The 19,416-nt window shown below is 39.3% G+C and overlaps 1 protein-coding gene across 4 annotated transcripts in view; it reads left to right on the top strand.

Annotated features, from left to right (window-relative positions):
• The first annotated feature begins 8 nt into the window (after positions 1 to 8).
• The window catches only part of PLCB4 (phospholipase C beta 4), a 179,541-nt gene continuing 160,133 nt past the window's right edge, over positions 9 to 19,416 (top strand). For all 4 annotated transcript variants that reach the window (XM_008642015.2, XM_017745246.1, XM_017745249.1 and 1 more), the window contains exons 1-2: positions 9 to 306; positions 12,624 to 12,683. The gene's annotated coding sequence lies outside the window, so the exon portion shown is untranslated. The remainder of the gene's footprint in view (positions 307 to 12,623; positions 12,684 to 19,416) is intronic.

The raw sequence follows: 19,416 nt of genomic DNA, 5'->3' as shown, positions 1-19,416 counted from the left end.
ATGGGGACCCTGGTGGCCTCCTCTGCTTGGTCTGGGGCTGGCAAGGAGCAGTCCCCGCTGTACATCTGCGTTTGCCCAGGGGAAGGTCCTGGAATCTCTCTGCTGCAACTGAACTGATAAAGAGATTCATTTCTTTTTTTCCCCAAGCCCTTCAAATCTGGCAGTATGTAGCAGAGTCTGGCTCTGGCTGTTCTTTTTGCTGATGCTCTCGGTTTTGGCTCTGAAATACAGAGTAGCTTTTTGATGACCTGTGCCTGTACCAGGTGGCTGGGAAGAGATAGTGCTTCTGAGAAGACCTTGGCCCAGGTGAGGACAAACAGCAAAGTTTTTTTCAGTGGTACAGGTTGCTGCTCCTCTGCGTTCACACATCACTGGTATAATTTTGCTTTTCTCAAGCAGACTCCTGTCTACTTGGATGCGTCCTGAAGTATTGTGTATGTTTGGCTCTGCATGCTTTTAATTTTTTCTTTGTTTTTCTTTAGAAGCTGAGAAAGTGCTGGAATTGGCATATGTGTCAAGCCTGGTAAACAGATGTTGATAAAATGGTCTCCTTTGAGATATCCTAACGAGAGCATGAGCTTAACTAGAAAAGCCATATGAAAATAGTTTGTGTGCCATTTCATCTGTGTGTCTTTATGCAAGAAAATGTCTTAAATTAGTCTTTGCATCAGGTAGTGGGAGTATTTGCACTGCTTTTAAGGGAGTAATACTATCTCTTCCCTGTGGAATTAATGAAGACTGGCACCTTGGAAGAAGCATATGTTACTTAACTGGCCCTGCCCCAGGGAGAGTTAATAAGTTGGTGTGGTGCTGGTGGGATCTGTGAGCTGTACTGGTGCTTTTGTGAGTGGATGTATGGATTGCGTGCTTGGGAGACAGTACCTCCAATGGCACTCCTGTGACCTCAGCTGCTAATGATGATCACAGAGATGCCTGTGGATCCAGCAGGGAGTGAAGATGCATAGAGGCTTAGAGAGGTAGGAAAGGATAACAGCAGGATCAGTCCCTTACATTTTGCCTTTATCTCTCTGGAGAGCTGGGTGATCATTACTGTGGGGAAATGCTGGGTGTTGTTCCTATTGCATGTTTGTGTTTGCTGGGTATGGAAGGGATAAATCTTCAGCTCTGCTGGTGTGGTTGAGTTCATTTGGAAGAATTCTTACTAATGAAGTTTGTACTGCAGAATTGTGGTCCCCATGTGGATAGAGGAATCACAGCTCACATAGACCTTTATCTGGTAGTCCAAATCATGTGAAAAAACTAAATATTCTCTGCTGCATCTTCATTTTAGGTGCTGATTCTTTGAATTGCAGTCTCAGAAAAAAGATGATCTTTTGGGTTTTGGCTAGAGTGACAGTCTACCAGTTGATTTATTCAGGGTTTGGAGGGACATATTTTTGGTGGGTTTTTCTTTTTTTTAAAGACTTGAAAAAGTTTGTTCTTCTTATTTGTAATGATTTTTTTTGTTTGTTTTGTGTGGATTCCTGTGTATTAGTTTCTTACTGCTTTTTCCATGATGAACTAAAAGCCTCATGTAACCTAATTGCATTTCCAGATGTGGGAAAATCAAAAGTATATGTTTGCAGTAATTCTTTGCTGTACAAACACATGTATTTATTTTGTAAATGCTTTTTGTATTTTAAAACACATGAGGTGAAAGCAATACTTTACAGGAGTAGCTGTGAATTGGCATGAAATAGGTTACTTCTGAAAAAAAAGGTGAGCTTTATTGCTGGGGATTTTTTTTTTAATGAAGCCTGTGACACTTCAGTTTTCAAAACTGAAGCAATCTGCCAAGAAATACATGCTCTGATTTATATACCTTTGATTTAGTTATGCTCAGTTTGTAAACAGTGCCTGGTAATCTTCCCTGATCTCATCCTGCTTTAATTTCTAATTTACCCTTGAAAAGACACTACTCACTTTAATCTGGAATAACCACCTCCCCTCCCCACAGTGGAACAACTGAATAATAATATTGTGAAAACAAAGACCTAAGTGCAGCTCTCAGATACCTGACACATTAAAAACATCAATTGAATTGATCTGAAATTATGTGGAAAAACATACAGGTATGTTTTCAGGTAATTTTGAATCATCAGATGATTGATTCCGTGAGTGGTTTTCCATGATTCAGGTGCTGAGCAATGTGGCAATACTTTTAAGGCTTTTGAAAACTGGAAAACAGTTTTTGATTCTCACAGGTAGAAATGGCAGAGGAAATTGCATTGCTGTGTTAGCAGTTACATTATTTGGTTTTAAGGAATTGGCTCCATCCCACTGTAGTTTAGTGTCAGAATGTTTGCTGGGTGTTTTCATTCTCTTGTTTTTAAGTGGAATTGTTTTCTTTACAGAAGACAATAGTAGTACAAGATATGAGACTTTTTTTTCTAGTTGCGTGAAACTACATTAGCCTTTTTGTGGGTTTCCTTTTTGAATTATTTAATTCTCACAGAATCTTTTAGGTTGGGAAAGATCTCTCAGATCATTAAATCCAACCTAGGAAACAACACCACCATGGCACTGAGTGCAACGTTGAGGCTCTCCTTAAACACCTCCAGGGGTGGTGACTCCACCATGCCCCTGGGCAGCCTATTGCAGTGTCTAATCAGCCCTTCTGTGCCTAAACCTCCCCTGGTACAGCCTGAGACCATGTCCTCTTGTCCTGCCACTGGTTTCCTGGGAGAAGTGGCCAACCCTCACCTGGCTACAGCCTCCTTTCAGGGAGTTGTATTCCCTTAATATAAAAGGATGCATCTAAAAGAATAGTCCATACCTTTAACAGCATTTAAATGCTCATGAAGACCTTCATGAATAATTTGAAATTTTAACCAAAACTTGCATCTTGAAGGTATTGCTTTGTCTGGCTCCTTTAAAAGATCTGTGGAAGTATTTCTTCAAAGCATTACTGGAAGTAATGATCAGAGCAAGGTGTCAGTTTTGTGCTTGTTTTTTGAAGAGCTATAAAACTATATACCTAAAAAGTTTTAAAATTGTGGACCTATTTTTTTCAGGTAAGCTACATCTCCTCCTTAAAAAGTGATTGTTAATTTAAATTATAACCACTTTTCTGATAATATTTCTTGATTTCATAAACTATTACCTAAAATCTTTCAGTTACTGAAAAGCCAATTTATAGTTTCAATTAAAAAGAGCTTCTGTATACATGCATAACACATTAATTACACAAATTTCTGGCTGCTTTTCTTCTTGTAGAAGTTGATGAAAAGATAATGCTTCTCAGTTAATTTTAAATCATTTAAAGCAAGTCTTATTTAAACATCACTGAAAGTGGATTAATCCTTTTCTTCCTTCCATCTCTTCCTGCTATCATCACATCTTGGGTTTTAGAAACTAAAGAATGTTGTCTAAAGGGCTTTGGCAGGGAATGTTTTGCTTATCTCAGTGGTCTTCAGTCCAGCTGGTAATTAGCACTTCTCTTAGTGACTGAAGCATAATTTTAACAAGATTTGGCTCTTCCTTTTCAGCACTGTCTATTGACAGAGCGTGGGTGTTGCAAGCAAGTAACCGGAGTTCATTTGAGCCTTGCATCTCAAAATTCAATTCAAAATCATCGTGCCTCATCTAAGGGGCCTTTTGGATGGTTGTTGAAATTTATCTATTCTCTCTTACTGTAATACTGTTGACTGGGTTTGTGCATCTGCAGTTTTATCAGGGATGATTCATAGGCCAAAATGGTGTTTGTCCACTTAATGGTTCATTCCTTCCCCCTTTCAAAAGGAAAATAATGGAAAAAAGCCATTCTATCTGATAGATAATAGCTTCTCTTTTATTGTTTGGCAGTGTGTGTTTTATTTTTTTTTTTAAATCTTGAAATTTGACCTGATGAAAGAAAGGTAACGAGAATCCAAACAGTGTCAGGACTTGGCAGGGGAATATGCCATGTATGAGAAATAAAACTGACCTGAGTACAGCACACTGCAAGTGCACAAACCCTTCAGTCCTTCAGAGCTGGAGATTGATTAAATCAGTCTGTAGTTTTTGCAGGTGAAATAGTTAATTTGGCTTCAGAACTTTATTTGTTCCCTATGGGCTACATATCCAATGGGGCTCCATCTATCCCTTCCAAAACAAAGTGTATGTCTACAAAGCTGGCCCAAGCCTTCTTGTTTGTAAGATCAGATGTCAAAAGATTTCACTTTGTCAGGATGGAGAGATACTGCTGGAATGCTAGAGGATCACGCTGAGCCTGATATAATTTCAAAACTAATTTTTAGCTCAGTTTCAGGAGAGCATGGAGCTGCTGTTAGGACACATTTGATCCTGTAGGAGCAATGGTAATATTCCTGGGTTAGAACAGGTAACCCTTTGTGACACAGGAGGAGAGGGGCCCAGCCTGAAAGCTCTTTATTTGTTACTTGGTATTGTTTTGGTAATTCCACCACCTAGTCCCCTTTCCCTCTCCCCATGTCTTTTGGGCATGGGCAGAGCTGGTTGTAGTGCCCTTTAAAAATCAGATTTATTTGTTCTAAAGCTCGACTTGGGTTAAATACAATAAGACACAAACCCTCACCCACAGTGTTCTGATTAGGTATTTTTTCAATATCTACCTTAAATGTCACGATAATGCCTGACATGAAGGCTCATTGTGAACCACGAGATCCAGAGCAGCTTTCAGCAGTGCACATCAGAACAAGTGCATAGTTCTAGCCTTGAAAGTATGAACTGAAGTACAGCACAATGTAAATGTCAATTCAGGAATGTTAGGTAGGTTTCGTATGATCCCTTAAGGATTCTTTGTTCATGGCCTAAATTGCAAGGTTTCTGGGGCAGGGACTATCCTTGCATTATTTATTTTATGGCATTTATTACATTGCAGTCTTTATTATTTTTTATTCAACCTGGCTGGTGCCCATTTGCTGATACTCAGATGAGAGAATACACTGCAACACAGCATTTTTAATTAGAATATATATACAAAACTGATTTATGCAGATTAAAAAGAAATGGCATCCATGTTGTTCAGTTCAACATGCTGAAGTATCTAAAGGTATAAAGCAGCTTTCAGACAATTTCATCTCTTTGTACTCCAATTGTTGATACCTTTTTTAGCGTGGTGAGATGACTTCCCCAAAGCCTGCAGCCCATGTGTGTTAGCAATGGGGATCCTGGTGAATTACTTCTTGACCTTGACTTGGAGATCAGAATGTAGCAAATCAGGAACATGGACACGCTCTACCTGGATAAACTCCCAGGGGTGCAGGTTAATGTATGGAGCAAGGCATTGCTTACACTGCTCCCACTGATGTGCCATGCAGTCTTAGAGGCCATTATCTTTAATACCTTTGTTATGCAATAGATCCAGTTTTGATTTTTAGCCCAGAAAGAGCAAAGTTTCAGTTTTAGAAGCACAGTCTGTTACAGGATATTTGTCAAGCAGTCTTTTTGCTTATGGACATTGACAGCAGTCTTGCAGCAGAAATGAAAATGTGTTTCTTGATGTTGTTTCTGAGTTTGAGGATTCCCTATTTAAATCTTTTAAGTCAGAACATATCTCAGGAACACCTTTTTCTTCTTTTTTTTTCTTCCTTTGGCAATGGTATGGACACAGTCTGAATCAGCAAAGCTGGCTTAAAGGGACACTCAAGTCAAAACCGTATGTACATATAAAAAGGAATTTTCTTTTGCAAAGAATCAAAGTAGCTGCGGACATCAGGCCTAACGTTGAATGTTTTAAAACTAATTTATATGGGTCGTGTAATTTCTGTTTCCTCCCTCTTTCTTTGTGTTCTGTGAAAGGCACCAAACAGCAAACCCTGAACAAGCTCAACTGCACAGTTGGATGAGAAAATAAATAAAGAGGCTGGGCAGAAATTGCAATCTTACAAAGCAAAGACCTAGAAAGATGTTTCAGCTATGCTAAAAATTATTTACACTTTGCAGTCTTGAAGCTCTCAGTGATCTAATAGTGCTTCTGGAATCTCTTTTTTAGGCGTTGTACATATTTGTTAAAAATGCTCCTTCACCCAAAGAATTTATTCCACTCGAATAGGAGGAGCCAAAAGCTGAACACAGTTTTTTGGTATATAAGCAACAGAAAAGAAGTGTGAAACATTTCCAGCTACATGTGGTTAAGATCAGCCTAAAAAATCAAGCTGCATGTTTTAATAATTTTTGATCAAGTGGGACTTCAAAGATTTTGACTTCCCTTTAAAGTGTAAATTTTTGCATTGGACAATGTAGCACAAACCAGCGCTGGCTGCCATCAGATGAGATTTGCTTCAGTGCAGCCAGCAGCATCAGGCCCAGGATGTTTGTACAATGAGGCTTTGTAAACCTCCACTGCAGAGCTGCAATGCTTTGATCTGTTTACTGGACAAATCAAAATTAAACTGATGTCTCCCTTTTTTTTTTTTTTTTCCTTGGGAGAAACTAGCACTCAGGAAATCTGGCTGGCCATATCAGATTTTGCCCCAAGAAATTGCATTAGTTTAAAAAAGAGGCATTGTACTCACAGCTTAATGTTTAAACTCAGTGTCAAAACGTTGGGGCAGAATAATGCACACCGATAATGCAAATGGTTTTCTTGGGTGGGTTTCAACTCCTGTGCTAGTATCTGGGAGAATATGTTTACTTTCTTGCATTGAAATACCACGCTATTTCCATCACGGTAATGCCACTTTCAGCTAGCTGGTTGCAGCCAGGTTCTGAGATAAGAAATCAAAATTGTTTTGAAGTGTATCTCTGTTTATTACAGTGTAACTTTTCTTTTATACTTCATATTATCCAGTGACTAAACATGTTTACTTTAAACCGGCTATGTGTTCCAGGTGGGTAGAAGCAAAACAAAAGTGCATTTGAGCCAGTTGTAATTAAATTTCAGCTCTGTACATTTTGTCAAGACAAGAAAAGCTGCTGGCATTTAAACCTTGCAATGCATTATGGAGTGACTACCAGTCAAATCCTCCTATGGAATTAAAACAAATTGGAAAGCAGAGTGAGAAAGGGGAAGAGAGGTTTGTGTGAATTAAATGACTATGGCCTGTGGTTTGCCAGGCTCTCTTGCTTTTGTCGATGATGTCTGGTTATGTAAACTTCTTCCCACCACTTTCTTCTTGAACTTGCAGCAAAGCAGTTTTGTGTGGTGTAACATCTGCTGGCATAAAAGTGGTTGTAAATAAAAAAATCTTTACTGTGCAGCCCAGTAGGAAGGAAAGAGAGTGTGGAAAGGAGCATTCTCTAGAAACACAGATGGCTTTAGATATTAATAATGTTTTGTGAAATAATTTAAAAAATATGATTGCCAAAAGAAGGGGATTATATGAAGAAGCTGAGTGCATCTATTTGGTACATTTGGAAGAATTTGCTGTTAAACTTTCCTGGAGGAGCATGCCCAATGTGATCAGCCATGTACTCTCCCAAGAGTGATGGGACCAAGAGGTTTCCATAGAATGACGGGCCCATTCTGTGTTATTTTGCACTGTGCAAAATAATCTTGTATTATAGTATGGTATGTAATTATCTCAGTAAATATGCAGGGAGAAAAATAATGCTGCTTAATCCCTTTCTCTTGCTGTTGAGGAGGATTGGGATAATAAAAGTGTAGATCACAACATGCTACGTTAGAGCTGCTGGCCTACATTTCAGAGCGAGATTGGCAAGGAGCAGGCTCCCAGTTTCTGGAACACGGAGTACATCCCAAAAAGAATGATTAGGCTGTGGTAGGATTTATGTGATGATGCTGAGCTTTCCCTGGAGACATTAGATTTTATCTTAGCGATATGAAGTGCTGGCAGCTGCTGGCTTGCTGGCCTGAAAGGAGTATCCATCCTCTTCCCATCTTTTCACCTGCTGCATGTTCCCAGTGCCTGCATTAGGTGTCCGGTTTCTGTTTTGGAGTCTAGGATTGCTCTTTCCTTTCTGTTCTCTTTGAATTATGGTGAGACACCCTTAAACTTTACTCTTGGTGGGAGTGCAGGTTTTCATGATAATAATTCATTTCATTGGCCCAAGCAGAGTAAAAGCATTTACCCATAATTGACCTGGATTCCTTGTAATGCTGTAAATGAAGTCCTTGGATTGTTAATACTTTCATCAGCAGTGAGTAATTTCATAGATTGAAAGCCTCTTAAACTGCAGCATGATGATTTTGGTTCCAGAGAATTATTATAGGTGACTAAAAATTGAGTACTTTTTCTTCACCCCCCTCCTAGAAAAAAGAAGAAAAAAATAATAACATTCCTAAACCATAGGTAAAATTCCCTGCAGGAGCTGCAGGATAGTATATAATTACATCCAAGACATACTGAAATTCTCTGAGTCAAATTGCAGATTGTGTTTCTTAGTTCTATTACATTTGCATACTGATAAGAGTTTGTAGTAACTGTTCTATATTGCACAAATGCTGCTGTTGTTTATTGCTTGGCTTAAATTATGTGGGGTTTATCTATAAATATAACTCATTCTCTGTACAAAAAGGTCTAAAAGATTCTATTATCTAGAAATTGTTTTGGAGGGTGCACTTTATTATCAATTGATATGCTTTTCATGAAAGAGAATCTCTGGGCTCCAAGTACTTGACATCTCTGTGAAAATAGTCTGCCTGTTTCGGGAGTGCAGTGTCCTGAATCTTGCTCAGCAAACATCAAGGAGTGATTTTACCTTTCAATTTAGTTATATGCACATTGATCCGGAGTCAAGAACTTCCTTGACTCATGACTTCATGGCTGGAGGCAGATTAGGACTTAAGGGTCAGTTGTATGTGGTATTATTAGCAGGAGGCTGTATGCTCTCTTTGATTAATAAGTTTCTGACTTAGTGAAGCTGAATGCAACAGCCCTTGAGAGAATTCTGTGGTTTATGAAAGTGATTTCCATTGTGGTATTCCTATGACCATTAATTGTGTTTAACTGTGTGCGGTTACCTGCTTTTTTTGTCTGTTTTGGGAGTCATACTGCCAAGGTTTTCTTTACTTGGGATAAACAGCCATCTGTGCCTGTAGTCAGTGCCATCCAGGTCAGAGTCAGTGCAGAAAAGGTGCAGAGCTATCTGGTAGCTGAAGATGCTGCTGATCCTGTGAGTGAGTACATGAAATGTTCCAGAAAGACATGCCAGAGGCTCAAATTATGTAATGCCTCGAGCAGGAAGCCACCGAATTATGTGTGGAGTGTGTCAGCAGCAACAGACTGATGTCCCTGGCAAGGCTCCACTCCAGGAAGGAGCTGGGGTTTCTCAGAAGCCTCACATGAGAGCGAGAGATGTGGCAGTGAGGCCCTGGCTGGAACAGCCTGGCCCCTGGAAGGCAGGAGCTGCTGGGAGGCAGGGTGCTGACACCACATCACTCAGTGTGGTTTCCTGTCCCCAAGTGCGAGAATGACAGGGAATTTTTCAGGTTTTCCTTTTGCCTTTGCGTGTTTGTGGCTCTTCTGTTGTTTTGGGTTTTTTTTTCCATACTCCTAGATCCTGAAAAAAAACGTAAAAAGAAAGGATCTTTTTAGAAACTACACAGCCAGACTAGGGATATACAGGCAATTCATGTCTGAAAAATGTTAACAGTTGTGTGTCTAAAATTACCTAATGAACTATGGTTGAAGTTCCTTTTTGGCACAAAATGAGTGAAGGTTTGGTAGGTAATGATCATTTCAGTATATCGACAGACTAAAATTGTCATGTTTAAATTAAGACTCTAATGGTGTCCAATTTTCTAAACTGGGCGCTTGTACTTCGCTTTTAATTAGAAGGAGGCAAAAGGTCCTTATTGGAATTCTAAAGTTATACTCTGGGTTAACTCAAGGAGGTGATTATCTGTAACCAAGTATCCATCAATGGGAAAGTCACAGACTTGCAGAAGTGTGTTGCTGTCAGGTCATTCTCTCTGAGCATTTCAGAGTGATAGGTGACAAAGAAACTTGAATGTTAGATCCCTGTGGATGAAAACTTGTCTTCTTCTTGAAAATAAAAATAAAATTTAAAAAAGCTCCACTGACGAGACCAGAGTCTTGATGAAGGTTGTCCATCCTTTTGCAGGATCATTATGATTTAGCTGGGTCTTTTGCAAAAGTAAGTGCTCTCCTGGTAGGTTAATAGGGGGTTAAGTCATGAAGAGAGAGGAAACCCATGGGGTATATTTAAGGTGACAGTAAAGGTCAGGTGACAATTGAAGAAACACTTCATGCTTTACTGAACAGTAGTGAAGAAATGTGTGTTGTGGCCAGAATGAACACTGGGTGCATCAGAATTTGATGTCTCCACACCTGCCTTGGTGTTCAGGTGCAGCTGAAATCTTGTGATACCTGGCCAGGTGTCCAGGAAGTGAGGAACATCAAATTAAAGATCCTTTACAAAATAAAGCAGGCATCAAGGTACTTAAGACCAGTTTATTCACTTAAAAAAAAAATTCTTTTTCTTTAAAACATGAGAAAAATGAAAATTGTAGGGTTTTCTTTATTTTAGCATTTACACCCAGTTGTGGAATGAAGGACAGACCTGAGGCTGCAGCTGCTGTCCATTCCCCCATCAGTTGTTCTGTTACTGTGAATTACAAGCTGCTCAGTGTTTCTGTAACTGAGGCTTCACTCTGGCTCTAAGCATTTCCCTCAAAGAATTTACAGTCTCACTGAAAGGGCCACTGGAGATTTTGGACACAAATAAGCTTCTGAAGAAATACTTAACTGGTGAAAAGAGAGAGAGAGATTTTTTGGTATTTGCATGACTAGAAAGAAACTGATTTTCTTCATTAAATTTATGAGATTGTACTCATGTGTTTACATGGAACATGAGAGATTTCAGGGCCCAGTGGCCATTCTGCCCAGAAAGCTGTAGATGATTAAAACCAGTTGGGAAGCAGGTTCTGTTTCTGTTATGTGCATTAGGCATGGTGGGATGCTTCTGATTCCAGTGGAGCTGGGCTGGATTCGGTGCTGATGTAACCGTGTTGAAATCTGACCGCAATCTGCAAGACAACAAAAATGTCTGAGGTGTATCTTCTATTGCAGACTAACAAAGTAGTTCATATGCTTGAAAAGATTCTTGTCATGTCTTTGTTTTCCCAGCACAGACTGGGAGTTTATTTTAGCATTAAGTTGGCTCTAGCTGACCCAGAAGTAAGTGTAAGGATGCTTTTGTATGAAGCTGACAAGTCCTGGAGACCCAGTGATGTCTTGTCATGTAATTATGAGCTGCTGAGGTCAGTCTGAAAGTGCACCAGCAAAATGAGAGAGTTTGAGGCATTAAAAAAAAATTTAAAAAAATAATGGAAATCACTGTGTAGTCTCTTACCAGAAGAGCGTGCTGTCAATATTTAATGAGAACAAAGTATGTAGCCATCATCCTCTCAGCATTGCTATTTATGATTTGGAACAACTTCTGTTTTAATAGACATTTTTGGCAACTTTGGGCGGATTAGACAGAAGAGGAAACTATTTTCTTTAACTGCCCTCACTGCTGTAATTGTGATTGCTGTGGTTCTCAGTCCCTCTGGTCTCGTACTCAGGGTGTTTTATGCACTGTGAGTTCTCAAAGCAAATGCTAGACCCACAACATGCTCTGGCTTCCCTTGGCTGAGACACTTGTTTTCTGCAATCTGTTTCTAATATTGAGATTTTTTTCGTTCTTTTTTTTTTTTTTTTTTCTTCTTCTCATAAAACTTAAACCTCATAAAACTGAAAAGTAGCAGGTTAAATTTAATTCTGCGTATGCACCTAGTGCATATTGAGATGTTCTCAACTTCAGGCTTCAATTTATTTTTTCTATAAAGGAAGAAAGAGGAAGCTTGATGGAAGAGAGAAAAATACAGCTTCTGATCTAATGTGCAGGAGCTCTTGATAGAAATTCATTTGAAAAAGCAACAGTCAATTTCATATTATTTTCAATAATGCTGAAGACATTTGTTGGGTTTTTTTTAAATAAAATACTGTCTCTTACAAAACATGGATTTCTAATCTGAATTCAGATTTGACTTCATTTTTGAGCACTCTTTTGTCATTTTCATTCCTGTTTCTGTAAACCTGCTGCTTTGCTTGCTGAGAGACTTTTGTGCTCATGGAAATCAATTGGGTCTGTGCATTTTAAAAAAAGAGGGGTAAACAGTAACACCCCCAAAGCAGCCCTGCCCACTTGTGCTGCTCAGAGGTACAGAAGTGTTGGATACCCCTGTGCTGCTCCTTCCCCTCCAAAGGTGGGGAAAGACAGAAGAAGTGGATGCTTTCATCCTTCCAAAGTGTTGGCAAAAGCAATGGAGCAAATATGTTTTAGCACTAATAACAATGGCATCATTTACTTTTTACCCAAAGCTGGGATGATAACGAGACCTGATTATATATCTCAAAATAAAATATTTTATTTTCCCTGCTCCTGACACACTGCTCCATCCTTGGTCTCCATTGTGTTGCTTTCCAGTTTTAAATGCTTGGAAGAATGGGTACCATGTGTTCATTTCACCTGAAGCTATGATGCTTCTGCTTAAATAACAGGACTCTCAAAATAAAATGAACTTCAAACAAAAACCCACTGAGCACACAAGATTTATTTGCTATAGTGTAAATATTCTGATCCATAAGGAGAAATTATTTCTGGGGGAAAAAGAAGGTCTTGAAGTAGTTTACTGTGATTTTATTAGGTAATTAAATATGAATATGCACAATTAAGCCTTTTTTTTTTTTTAGGGAAAGGAAGACATTCTCTACAATGTGAATTTCTATGGAGTAATCTCTGATTTTCAAAAGGTATGCATTTTCTGTTCTTTGAACATTTTAATTCTGTTTTTTACCAGGTTATTTACTTCAAGTTTAAAATACGGTTTACTGTTGCAATGCTGCACTGTCCGTATTAGTAGAATGAAAAATGTGTTCTGAAAAAGCAGCAGTTGGGGTTCATTAGAGGAGTGAAATTATTAGAAATTTAGGTCATAACTGCAAATTCAGAGGGTGCTGTGCTCTCCTGAAACCAGATATCCTGACATTAAGGAAGCATGTGTGTGTGAGGTTGATCAGACACAGACAGATGAGGATATTCAAAGTTCTCAGAGCCCTTATCCTTTTGAAGTCTAACATTCTGGGAAGTGTGGATGAGTAGAACTTGTGTGTCCCCCAATCAGGCCCAGTAAACTCCAGTGATAACCATTCCTAAAACAGCTGCAAAGGCAACTTAAGTGCTGGAGTTTGATGTGGTTCCAGCAGATTCTTCTCACCTTGAATTTGTGGAGAACAAGTTTTTACTTTTTTTGAGTACTCAGAGATGGGTCACTTGCACACCAATTTATATTCTCTTCCTAGTCTGAGTGAAGTTTTATCCATCCTGCTGGCATAAAGGATTCTTACCCTATTGGCTTCTGCTGTCTGAAAACTACTTTTCCTTCAGAAGCACCAAGCTGGCACAAAATCCCAATTGCTTTAGCAATCCAGGCCTTGAGCAGGCTCAAAAGGTTGTTGTGGCAAATGTTAGTTTCTGGCTAATCCTGACTGAGACCTCAAGCTTAGCTTAGGTGAATTCTTTGATTCCTGTCCTACTGCACAGGAGCAGAGCAGGACACAGACCTCATGCATGACTCTTCCTACTGAAATTTTTGGAAGTGATAATGATGAGATGGTGTATTTGCTTTTTGTTGTTCATCTAAAACCATACCTAAATTTGCCTGAAAATTCTGCGATGTCATCTGCAATGAAATCACATGAGAAATCTCAGATGAGGATTCCAATTGCTGATGGATCTGCTTTAAAGGGATCTTTAGTAGGAAAATTTCAGTGCAGAAAAAGTCATTGACACCAAAGGATATGGTTGTGGTGTTGATCTAGAATTGTAGAATTAGAAGTAATGGTCCAATGGTTGTAGGCAGTGCTTTACCTATCCTACCTTGGCATTAGTCATTAAAACACACTTGTTTTCCTTGTTTTTCACTCCTGGATTGCTTGTTTATCCATGTAGTGTATGCCACAAGCATTTGGGAATCTGTTGCACTGTGACCCGGTGTTCTGTCACAGTTGGTTTGTTTATTTGTAACTGACAAAAATAATTCTTCTGTGGGCACAAGTACAGTTTAAAATAATTTAAAAAGAAGAAAATAAGCCTACGTTGGCCAGAAATAGCTTTCTTGGAAAGTAGAAACTTCTGTAAATATCTTCTTAGAGCAATGGTCTGAAAATACAGATAGGGCTGACTTTTTATCCAGGTGCAACAATAGAAATCTTACTAGTAAGAGACTTAGAATGAATTCCCATTAATGGCAGAACTGTTGGTTCATTTGTTAAAACTGATAAAGGAATGGGAGATGAATGAGTTTACCTAGAGTGTCTATTACATTTGATGCTTTCAGAATAAGAGTTAATAACAGACGGAAAAGCCACTTTGGAATTAGTGAAGGAAGTTAGGGATGTTGCTTTCTATTTTCCACTGGAACCCTTTTTTACCCATTTAACCATAGCATGCAGAAGGATGTGCCATAGGCTTTACACACCACCCTGAAAGTCGAAGACCTCAAAAACTTTGTGAACAAAGGAATAGTCAATTCCAGAATTTCTGAATTTTTGAATTAAGTAAACATGAGGAGAACTTGGCTCAATAACATAACAAAAGTAGCCCCAGGCAGTCACAATTTGTACAGCCAGTTTTAGGGTCTGTGAACAGCATGCTGCAGTTAATACTGGTTGCATTGAAGATGACTGGGAGAGGTTTTCTGGGTAGAAGCCTGTTAAAATATCATATTGTTAAAGATTAAGTGAGGCCATTCTGTGCTATCCTGTGTCTCATTACAGTGTGATTCCAGGCAGTATTTCTTCAGGAGATGAGGTCAGCCAGTGCGTCCTTAAAGGTTTATTCTGTTTACACAGTGGTGGGTGGGAGGACAGGGGTGTGCAAATGGGAGATGGTGCCTTTATCATAACACATCATTTACCTGTAATCATGTTCCCCTTAGGAGAGCATTAGTCATGTTATTGAATAATCAGGAGCTGCAGGAACTTTGACCCCTCTCCTACCCTGAAAGAGATTGAGCCGAAGAGAAGGCTAGCCAAAGAAAATCCTTTAAATAAACTATGGTTTCCAACACCGTTTAAAGGAGGGAGGGCTGAATCCCCGTTCAAGTATTGGAATAATAATTAAAACAATGTACTGCTCATCACAGTTAGCTCATTGATTTTATTCATCAACACTTCGTAGTTGATTTTTATGGAAGTGAAATAAGATCCCTGTGGTATATTTACAGAATTGCAGGGTTTTTTTGTAAAGGACAGAGCCTGAATATTTGGCATGTGCATTTTTGGTCAAATTACCTGTGCCCTTGTGGGTACTTGTGTGTCACTGTATCTCTGAGTTGGAGAGCTAAGAGCAGCATTCCTTGGCCAAACCTTGATGAAGTTCTCTCTGTGTAATCTGCCTGCTACAATCACAGAAATATTTTGCACTTGTTTTTCTTGTGCCAGTGTGGAACTCTCACACCTGCTGAGCATAATTTAGGATGAGTTTTAGTCCCAAAGTATTTGCTGCCTGCCCATTACAAGGGGCATGGTAACTGGTCCCAAAATGGAAGTGGCACTTTGTAGGGAGGAATAAAGAAAAGTTGCCCTTCTTGTTAGAGATCAAGGCCATTTGCTCAGATTGCTGTTGTCAAAATAAAGAGGTTTCCACTCCTAGCTTTAGGCTGTGTCTCCACTGGATATCTTCTTACTGTCCCTGATAAACACAGCAATTAACATATTTTGTGAGGGTATTTTCTCACTGGGCTGGATTTTCTATCCATTTTAGCCATGAATCCCTTGTTCTCTTAATCAAGTCCATTGAATCCTACAGCCTATCTGACCCTTTATCCATGTTATCTGTGTCTTCTGGAAATTGAGTTCTTTTAGTCTGAGAACTTATCTGCTGTTCATAAGCAACATGCATAGCTTACTTAGGTGGGGTATACACGGAGTTTCCCTTCAGATGGCCAATGTTTTCTTTATAATAAAGTTCTCTTATTCTTAGCACATTTCTAGGTCAGGAATGCTTAAAATATCTTCGGTCATTAAAACTTGGAGTCAACAGTATAAAACAAAAATAGAGAGGCAAAAGAAAAATAAATGAAGCTTACTGCATTCAGATGAAGTATTGTTTTCCAAATATTCCCTGCTGCTTGTGATCATGTTGTTGTCTTTGTGCTTTCCTTTGGAAGACTGTTCTGTTTAATTACAGCTAAATCCAGCATTGTGCAGACCTTTATGGTGAGAGAGGTGAGCATGGACAGGGCAGAAAATGCATGTAGTGGCAAAGGTCTCAGCCTGAGAAAGGTTGTTGGTTCAGAGAGGAGGCAGAGCTCTGGGAGCTAAAAAACAAGCGATAACAAAAGCATACTGATAATTTATGGCAGTTGTTACTGTCTCGGTTGTCAGGTTCTCTGCAGTTGCATGTACATTTAAACTGATAAAGAAAATAGAGGCTGGGAGTGAGACTGGAGACTAATTTCTTATCCCTGTTCACACCAATAGCCTGTGTTAGGAGTGAAGCAGGGACTGAGCTGGCCCAAAAGCAGACCTGATAAATAACATTCCAAAAGGTCATTTCTGATCTGGAGAAGAGAAGGCTCCAGGGAAATCTTATTGCCACCTTTCAATATTTAAGAGGGTGTTAAAGAAAGATGAGGACAAACTTTTTAGTAGGATCTTTTGTGACAGGACAAGGGGTAATGGCTTTGAACTGAAACTGGTTATATTTCGGCTAGATATAAGGAAGAATTTTTTTTACAGTGAGGGTATTGAAAAACTGGAACAGGTTTCACAGTTAAATTGTGGGTGCCCCATCCCTGGAAACATTCAAGGTTAGGCTGGATTGGTCTCTGAGCAACCTGGTCACATTGAAGATGTCCCTGATCATTGCAGGAGCTGTTGGACTAGATGACCTTTAAAGGCTCCTTCCAACCAAAAGTATTCCATAATTCTGTGATTTTTTTTTAATCTGAGTTTTCATTTTTTCTGCCAGAGCAGACATTAGTGGTGAAAGAATGAGTGACTGGTGGACTTCTGGAGAGGACTCCAAAGTTTATCAGACTGCTGCCTTAAATTGGTCTGTGGTAGGTCTGTCTTAAACCACGCCTGAATCATCAGGCATTCTAATGCAGAAAAAGGGAGGAAACAAATCTTGGCTCCTGTAAATTTTAGTTGTTTATGATAAGAGTTGTCTTAGGCTGAGAAAGGTTGTTTTCTTTGTCTGTGTATTTCTTTAAGTGACTGGCTTGTAAAACTGTCCCCTGAAAGATTTATCTGCCATTCCCTTGGAAGGAAAGACTATTTGCTGTTTTTTGAAAAGGTTATGTAAAGAACTAAGTCATGGTGTTGTTTTATTCAAAGTTTCTGTTTTATCAATGCCTGAAGTTAAACCTTCTTCTTTTAAAATGTGTGAAGACCTAGGTTTGTATCCAAAAATGCAGAGTGCGGGAAGAATGGATCAGAAAATGAGAGGCACAAAATGGCACCTTGTACTGTTTGGCCTCAAGAAACCCTGAAGGAAGTGAAGTTCTCGCAAACCATTTTGTTCTGTGCAGGTTTAGCTCTCTAAAACATGTTGGGGTTCTTTATGGCTTCCCCTCTCCCCCTTCTTTTCTTTTTTTCTGGTTGTTTTCTTAGTGGATTGAATTGGATCCAGGAGCAAACCAGAGCACAAGAGTCTGCTGTAATTATCCAGCATGAGTGTGTGTCTGGAAATGGAGAGAGTAGAATAGAAGGGAGTGGAGGAAGGAAACTCTTCCCTTTCTTGTTTCTCAGCCTACACGAAGTTGGCATGACTCAGTGCCCAAGCTGGAGGGCAGTGGTGGCAGAGATGGTGAGTGACATTCCCATGTTCAACCGAGGCCAATTATGAGAGAAATGGAGAGGGAAAGAATAAGCAGAATGAGCTGAAAAGTATGGGGAGAGCTGCGAGATGAGGGAAGCAAGGTAGCAAAAGTGGGAAATGTAATAATAAAACTGTCAGATACAGGAAATACGTGGTGGGGAAGAAAGCAAGAGGTCATGTGCACAGTTGAGTTTGGGCAAAATGTTGAATTCATTTCTGACTCTCTTCTCCTGTTGAAACTATCTGCCAAGACCTGCTATTGATACAGCGAGATTACTGGCCTGTTGGATGCTCTCTGTTAAACTGATATGTCTTCTTATGTCACATTAATAGTGCATTCATCTTTAGCCCTTATTGTTTTCTGGTGAAGCCAAAAAGGAAAATTACTAAATTATTGCCAAAAAATGCATTGTATTAAGAAAGATTTTTTTTTTTCCCTTCTGGCATCTTGAACTACTCTAAACCCTAAAATTGTAGAAAATTTCAGAGGGATGTTTGCTCTAACTGCTTTTGTGGTCTGATATGGAGGAGCAATGTTTGGTTGAGTGTAAAAAAAAATAAAATATCTGTAAACAGATGCTAATCGAAGGCAAAACTCCACAGTATCTTACGGCTTTTCCAGAGCTTGCTTTTGTTCTACTGTTCATATCTTATCTGTTGTAATTATGTTCTTAAAATGAGTATTGCAGTAGAGAACAGGGAGTGTGTGTGTGTGTGATGGAGTCTGCCCTACTGCAGCTGTTTACCCAAACAAGTCCCTTTTGATCACAATACCTGTGAAAACTGCAGTCTGAGAAGGTGGCATGTGCTGTTCCACATCAGAATGATTTCTTGGAGGTAATGGAAATACCTGTGGCAAATCGAATTTACATTCAAAACTTCATTTGTAATCATTGCTATTATGATTTCCTCTCTCTCTGTGCACATACTTTGGATCTACTAAGTGTAAATTTTCCAAACTCGACAGGTTGCATAAGCCAGAAAAGTAGGAAATAACTCTCAAAAGAACTGCTGCCAGATCTCTGAAGCACGTATTGAGTTGTTTGATCTGAAACACAATGTGTAAAAGTTGCTGTGCCAAGTTTTGAAAGGTACAGTATGTGGAGTGATGAGACTGCTGTCTAGTTATTTTCTGTACCCAAAGGGGAAAGACAAAGAGGGAATGTTGTTTATTGTTTATTGACACACATGCCACTTTTCAGTTGTTTATATTTGAGCTGTTGTTTCTTCTTCTCAAAACTAATAAGACTTGTTAAACATCACAATGAAAAGCAGCAAGTAAATCTACTTAGATTTCATAACTGCACCTTTTGCTCTTTGATCTGTACCAGACTGAAAATTTGGATCGTAAACAAGATCACTATGAGGTCTTTTGCAGTCTGGGTTAGCAGTTGGGAGGATATCTCTGGAGCTACTGTAGATGCTACAAGTATTTCTTGTGTTGATGTATAAACTGCTTTTTCGAGATCTGCAGCACCCTTATCTTGGGCATTTGTACAGTTGGAAGACTTTGCCCATTTATGCTGGGTTTGCAGTGGGTGTTTTTATAAAGGACCTGATGATCAGATTCCTCCCTTACAAAGGAAGCAGCGCTTCACTCACCTCATTAAATCAGATGGGCAGACGGTTATCCAGCTCCTAGTTGTGAACACTTGGTCA

This window comes from Corvus brachyrhynchos, unplaced genomic scaffold (assembly GCF_000691975.1).
Source record: "Corvus brachyrhynchos isolate BGI_N302 unplaced genomic scaffold, ASM69197v1 scaffold69, whole genome shotgun sequence".
NCBI lineage: Eukaryota > Metazoa > Chordata > Aves > Passeriformes > Corvidae > Corvus > Corvus brachyrhynchos.
This window is presented reverse-complemented; position numbering and strand designations above follow the sequence as displayed.